Here is a 7,080-nt window from a genome sequence, read left to right as displayed (position 1 = left end):
GTTCAAGTTTCTCTCTCTCTCTCTCTCTCTCTCTCTCTGATACCCAGCACCTCTCTTGTGGCGTCTGCCAGTGGAGTGGAATGGTGTACCCTAATATGATCGCTATTTATACAACGAACCATGACGAATTGCGCTGCTGTTCTACTGATTTGACCCATGCACTGTTTCGATATCAAATCGAAACTGATATTAACCTAATTATAGGAATGCAGCAGCAGCACTCCGCCTTCAGGCCACAGGTGGACCATCGGGACCATCCGACCGCCGTGTCATCCTCAGCTGAGGGTGTGGATAGCAGGGGCGTGTAGTCAGCACACCGCTCTCCCGGTCGTTATGATGGTTTTCTTTGACCGGGGCCGCTACTATGCGGTCGTGCAGCTCGTCAGTTGGCATCAAGAGGCTGAGTGCACCACGAAAAATGGCAACAACGCATGGCAGCCCAGATGGTCATCCATCCAAGTGCCGGCCACGCCCGACAGCGCTTAACTTCGGAGATCTGACGGGAACCGGTGTATCAACTGCGGAAAGGCCGTTGCCTAATTACATGAATGCGTGGTTCATAATTTGAGTGTCCTAGATGGGTAATTGATATGACTTTTATGGTGCGGATACACAAATACGTCTGACCTCCTGCGGGAATCTTAAAGTAGCGAGCATGGAGGAAATGGACAGGGACTGTGGATAGGTGGTGCTCGATGGGAGTGTGGATCGGCCATGAGGCGTGCCGAGATAGTCTGCGCAGCCGCGATAACACTGTGTCCCGGATGGCATAGTGGTTAATGCAGCTGCCTAGCAGACAAGGAGTCCCGGATTCGAATCTCGGTCCAGTATCAATTTTCACCAGTCACTACTGATTCCGCGTAATGTCCTGATCAGCTGACAGCAGTGATCCGCTCCCTGCTCCCTTTCGTTTCCTTTTTACCCCCCCCCCCCACCTTCAAATGGTTCAAATGGCTCTGAGCGCTATGGGACTTAACATCTGAGGTCATCAGTCCCCTAGAACTTAGAACTACTTAAACCTAAGGACATCACACACATCCATGCCCGAGGCAGGATTCGAACCTACGACCGTAGCAGTCGCGCGGTTCCGGACTGCAGCGCCTAAGCCGCGTGGCCACCGCGGTCGGCCCCCCCACCTTCCCTTTAATTATAATGGTATGTAACGTCTTTGCCTGTAGCTAAGCAGCCTCATCCTTCGCATCCCGGTAGGGGGCATGCGTATTCTCGGTCGCGCCGACTTCATCAACAGCCGTCCAGATGAGCTCGCTCACACTTGACGTCCACCGATAACTGGAATATGAGCATTCAGTGGCAAGTGCTGGTAGTTATGTCCGACGTGGACGCTATAAGCAACTGCCGAATTTACTCACACTTTGAGCGAGAGTGTGTGTTGCTACTGTCAATTTTCAAGCCCGAGAAATGCGTCGCTTGGATTTGATGGAAGACGGTCTCAGTATTGTGCCTGGTGATTGATATCTACAGATATCGCGGGCAAAGTGGAATGGCTGAGCCTTGTGGATTTTTTTAGTGAGAGACTTAATGCGCAGACTGTACAAGCTGCGATTTGGAACTATACGCTGCCCATAGAGTTCTTTATACTGTGTGTTTTAGGCCAGAGTTGACCCCAATTTCATTTATAAAGTCATTTACCGGTTGCACTAAATTGCATTGGTAAATGGTTATTATGTGTCACTATTGTTTCTGGCTGTTAGCTTCGAGACCTGAAGCCCTACTGAAAATTTATGAGTTGTGTGTGTAATCTATTTTGTACTCAGCATAGCTGCAAGTTAATTTCCCTGTCTTAGTTGAAGCCATATGTATGTTCTCGTTCAAATTTCATTTATAGAATCTGTTAAGGACCTAGCCTCAGTAATCTCAGTTTAAAATCAAACTATGTACTTTTTCTGTCTGTCCATGTTATAGATATTCGTGTCTGTCAGGTGTGAGTCCAGTTTGTAATTTATCGGTATTATTTGAGCTGGCCTTAGTATTCACGGCTATCTTTATTACTTGTTGCTGAATCCTGCTGGATATTGTATTTTAAATTTTGTTTGTACATACTTCGCCATTGCTCATTTGTTTCATAGCGTTTTCTTCTACTGACTCATTGACTGTTCTGGTCTGTTAACTAAATGTTTATTCATGTTGGATTTATTATCGTGGAAGACTTGTCAATTGAAATATTTCTCTCTTTGTTTTAGTTCGTACTGTGCTTTACGCAATATATATTGAAACAGAACCACCAGAGCAGGGTGAAACTCAGAAGTCTGATATATCATGTGACACAGTTACATTTTTAATTCTAAAATTATATTCTTCAGCTGCCTACATTTACTCGAACTTTACGTGTTAAAGAAATACATAATAACTATTCGGAGGGTCCTTTAAAAAATAAAACTTCTCTGGTTCAAATGTTACGTTTTTGTCACCTGGCGCCTTTAACACTCCTAGCTTCTCGTTCACCATTGTATTTCAAGATCTTTTCCTTCACCTGCATTCATACAACGTGGTGTGAGTCACAGACAGACCAGCAATAAGCAAAAACTGGTCGAACGAGAGTCTTGCAAGCTCACTCCTTTGTGAATACGTCTCCCAAGCAGTCTTCCAATGAATCCAAACTGGCCCCTACTTTTCCTACAACTAGTTTAATGCGAATCTTACTGGATCTATACTCCATCTTATTTTAGAACAACAGTTTTTCCATTGCCAAAAAGTGTAATCAAATAATAATGGTTGGTGTATTGGTACCTTAAATTTGTTCATCTTGAACATGAACCACCACCATCTGGAGAGGCGACGCTGATTTCAATGTGATGACGGTATATGCCACCTGAGGGATAGTAGACGTAATGATAATGGTTTCAATATCGTCCACCAACAGTTGGCTTTGTGACAGAGCTACAGAGCTCCATCTGTGCCTACCCTTTAATAGAGAATGCTCACAACCAGAAGGCAGCCCTCCTACCTTCTACAAGACCCTTAAAATTCTGGAGCGCCATGCGTTCTGCCTCGCTTATCGCCTCCACCTCCCATGCCCCGCGTGGATCCTCTATGACTTAATTCCTTTCCCAAACCTCCTCCTCTTCCTTGAACGGATATGGATTCCTCCCGTAAGCTTGATTCCCCTCACCCACTTGTCTCTCCCATCCTTTCCCACCCCCGTCCACTGCTGCACTGTACACCTGCATCCCACCCGCTCTCCATCTTCCCACCCTCCATACCGTTGCCAACGGTGGCTTCCACCAACTTCCCCTCCCAGATGGTGCCCTCGTCCCCTCCCTCTACCCCTCCTACCAGATTTAATCCTTGCCTTCCTCCTCCTGTGTTTTTCCTCCAGGGCACCCTCCTTTCCTTTCTCTCTCTCCTCACTTCCTCCCTCCTCTCTCCCTCTCGTCCCCTCCTCCCCAGCCTTCCACACCCCACCATACTCTCTCCCCACCCCCTCCCTTTCTTCTCTCCCACTGGTATCCTCCCCCCTCCTCCCTGCTACCTTCCCTCTTCCATATGGCAGGACCCTGGCTTTTTCAGGCAAACAGTGTGTTTTAGTGCGCCGATGTTCGTCGCCGTTGTGCTAGTGTGTTTCTTCCCATCAGTTCATCAGTGTCTCTGCTTCAGTGCTCCTACGTTCACGTGTGCAACTTTGTGTCTCCGTTTGTATGTAGTGCTGAACTTTTTTATACAACCAGTGCGTCCGTGAACGCCTTCCTTTATTTTAATATGTATGTCTCCTGTTTTTATCCTCCATGTATGTTTGTTTTTATGTCTTCCTGTTTCATGTATGTTTTTCTACGGCCGAAGAGCGGCATAGATAGGTCGCTGCCGGCCTACCTTTTTCTGTAAAGGTTCGAAAATAACAAGAAAGGGGGAAAAAACCAGAAGGCTCAGATAGTGCAAACGTGTGAAACAAGCAAGCAACAATGCCATGGATACGTACTCGTGCTTCCTACAACCAAATGAGTGACTTTGAAAGGGGTCAAGTTGTGGCCTTCCAACTGGTGGGATGGTCGTTTTGGAGAATTCCCACGCAGGTTGGACGCACTTTGTTAGTTGTGCAACGATACTGGTACCAGTGGTCACGTGAACATTCTCACACACTTAGATGAGGCTCTGGACGTCCACAGAGCACAGACGCCCGCCGGAATCGTCGTATTGTAAAGGCAGCAGTGGCAGATTGTCCAGCGACCACAACACACATAAGAGGGCTTTTGAGCCTAGAGGTGTCAGTGCGAACTGTTGCGAAGCAGTTATCAGGGACACACGCATCCCTAGCCCGTCTTCCACCTCTTACCCACCTCAAGCATCGATGTGCATGGCTTTACTGGTACCGTCGCAGGATCGCTTGGAAGACCGAATAGTGCATCGTGTTCTTTAGTCATGAAAGCATGCAAGTGATGGTCGTTTGAGTGTGCATCGTAGATCTGGTTAGTACTGTCATGTAGAGTGCATTTGTCAAATATACACTGGCCCAAGGGAGGCCTTATGGCGATAAACTACAACTCTCATTCACCTTTGATGTTTCTCGAGTGGACACTAACTAGCGCTCGTTGCATGCAGAATGTTGTTAGACCTGCCCCTTTGCCAGTCTTGCAACAGGAAGATGATGTGCTGTTGCAACAGGACAGTCCTCCCCAAAACACTTCCTCTGAAAATCTGGATGCTCTGCAAGACGTGCAGCAACTTCCCTGCCCAGCATGCTATCCAGACTTGTCTCCAAACGAGCACGTGTGGGATGCTCTGGGACAAGAAATGACTCATGCGACTCATCAACCAACAACTTTTACAGAATAAGTGAACATGTCGAGCAGGCGGGGCATAACCTATTCTAGGACAGTATTCGCCATCTGTTGATTGACTGGATGCCAGAGTCATAACTCCATATGCACTGTTGCAGCAGTAAGTCTTGAGTGAATTGCAGACATCTAAAGGAGTGTACTAACTTTTTGCTGGCAGCACTACCCACAGACACTCTCACAATATCATCCACCCGGTCTTGTACTTTATTGTGTCGAGAATGCAGATTTAGTTTTTTTCTTTATCTTATGGATTATTAAAATAAAACATTCTTTTTAACACGTTTTTATTAGTTCACTTTCTTGTTTGTCTCTCTGTACAGTACAAGTTTTCCAGTTGATTTGAAACTAACTTCCCGATGAGCTAGAGACTTGAAGTTTTAAACACAGCTCACTGCCAGACGACAATGCAATATTAATTGGTTTTTTGTCTGTCTGATCGACCTGGCTCCCATAGGGTTCGCGGTGGGGCTGAAAATGTGTGGTAGCGCCCGACATCTCAGCTGGCCTGCAGGACTAGTCCGTTGTGCAGGTAGTATCAGGACGTGACCCTATGACGGCCGACTGGTGGCACCGCTACCCCTGTGGGCGCCAGTAACTCCTCTGCGCGGCCACGCCCACCTTGCCGGCCAATTACTGCTCGCGGGCGAATTATAAAGTTAGCTGCGCCACGGCTTTGCCTGCAGTAGTGTAATCGCTGTGCTCCGTGTATTCTCTGCGGTCTCGTCCTGTTCTTATCACACACTCTCGCTTTGATCAGAGATCTCGCTATGCCTTGGGTTTTCGCTCTTGGATTACTCATTTGCACTTTCTTATCCTGCTGTGCCGTCCCCACTGCCAATTTTCCTCTTGTTGTCATCCTCCCGTTCACACTCGGCTAACCACTGTTCACAGGGCCTGGCCAGTCAGCAAGTCTCTGCTTGTCAGATTCTGATCGCAGTAGTTTGCAACAATAAAATAATTACTCAAATAAAAACAAATATTTAGTACAACATATTTTCAAACTGGACTAAAGACTATAAAATAACTATTTAAATAAAAATAAATTTATAATACAGCACGTTCTTAGACTTGACTAAAAGTGTACAATAAATTCTCCTAGCCGAGACAGACCCCTAACCCCGTATGGATAGCTCTGAAAACTGGAGATAGGATTAAGAAACTGTACAGGGCTAGGAGAAAATATACTTTTTGGTGTGATTTTAATGCGTTTTATATAAAAAATCTTATTGTTTTGCTGGAAAGAGAACGCCGTTGAACCATTTGAACATCATGTAAGGTGGAGAAATGCGTACCATCACATTTCCAACATCGATAAAGGTCGGATTGTAGCCTATCGCGATTGCGGTTTATCGTATCGCGACATTGCTGCTCGCGTCGGTCGAGTTCCAATGACTGTTAGCAGAATATGGAATCGGTGGGTTCAGGAGGGTAATACGGAACGCCGTGCTGGATCCCAACGGCCTCGTATCACTAGTGATCGAAATGAGAGGCATCTTATCCGCATGGCTGTAACGGATCGTTCAGCCACGTCTCGATCCCTGAGTCAACAGATGGGGACGTTAGCAAGACAACAACCATCTGCACGAACAGTTCGACGACGTTTGCAGCAGCATGGACTATCAGCTCGGAGACCATGGCTGCGGATACCCTTGACGCTGCATCACAGACAGGAGCGCCTGCGATGGTGTACTCAACGACGAACCTGGGTGCACGAATGGCAAAACGTTATTTTTTCGGATGAATCCAGGTTCTGTTTACAGCATCATGATGGTCGCATCCGTGTTTGACGACATCGCGGTGAACGCACATTGGAAGCGTTTATTCGTCATCGCCATACTGGCGTATCACCCGGTGTGATGGTATGGGGTGCCATTGGTTACACGTCTCGGTCACCTCTTGTTCGCATTGATGGCACATTGAACAGTGGACGTTACATTTCAGATGTGTTACGACCCGTGGCTCTACCCTCCATTAGATCCCTGTGAAACCCTACATTTCCGCGGGATAACGCATGACCGCATGTTGAATGTCCTGTACGGGCCTTTCTGGATACAGAAAATGTTCAACTGCTGCCCTGGCTAGTACATTCTCCAGATCTCTCACCAATTGAAAACATCTGGTCAATGGTGGCCGAGCAACTGGCTCGTCACAATACGCCAGTCACTACTCTTGATGAACTGTGGTATGGTGTTGAAGCTGCATGGTCAGCTGTACCTGTACATGCCATCCAAGTTCTGTTTTGACGCAATGCCCAGGCGTATCAAGGCCGTTATTACGGCCAGAGGTG

General features: G+C 47.0%; 1 pseudogene; it reads right to left on the bottom strand.

The window, feature by feature from the left end:
* Positions 1-419: 419 nt before the first annotated feature.
* On the bottom strand, positions 420-537 carry LOC126429604 (5S ribosomal RNA; annotated as a pseudogene).
* Positions 538-7,080: the final 6,543 nt, after the last annotated feature.

This window comes from Schistocerca serialis, chromosome 1 (assembly GCF_023864345.2).
Source record: "Schistocerca serialis cubense isolate TAMUIC-IGC-003099 chromosome 1, iqSchSeri2.2, whole genome shotgun sequence".
Lineage (NCBI taxonomy): Eukaryota > Metazoa > Arthropoda > Insecta > Orthoptera > Acrididae > Schistocerca > Schistocerca serialis.
This window is presented reverse-complemented; position numbering and strand designations above follow the sequence as displayed.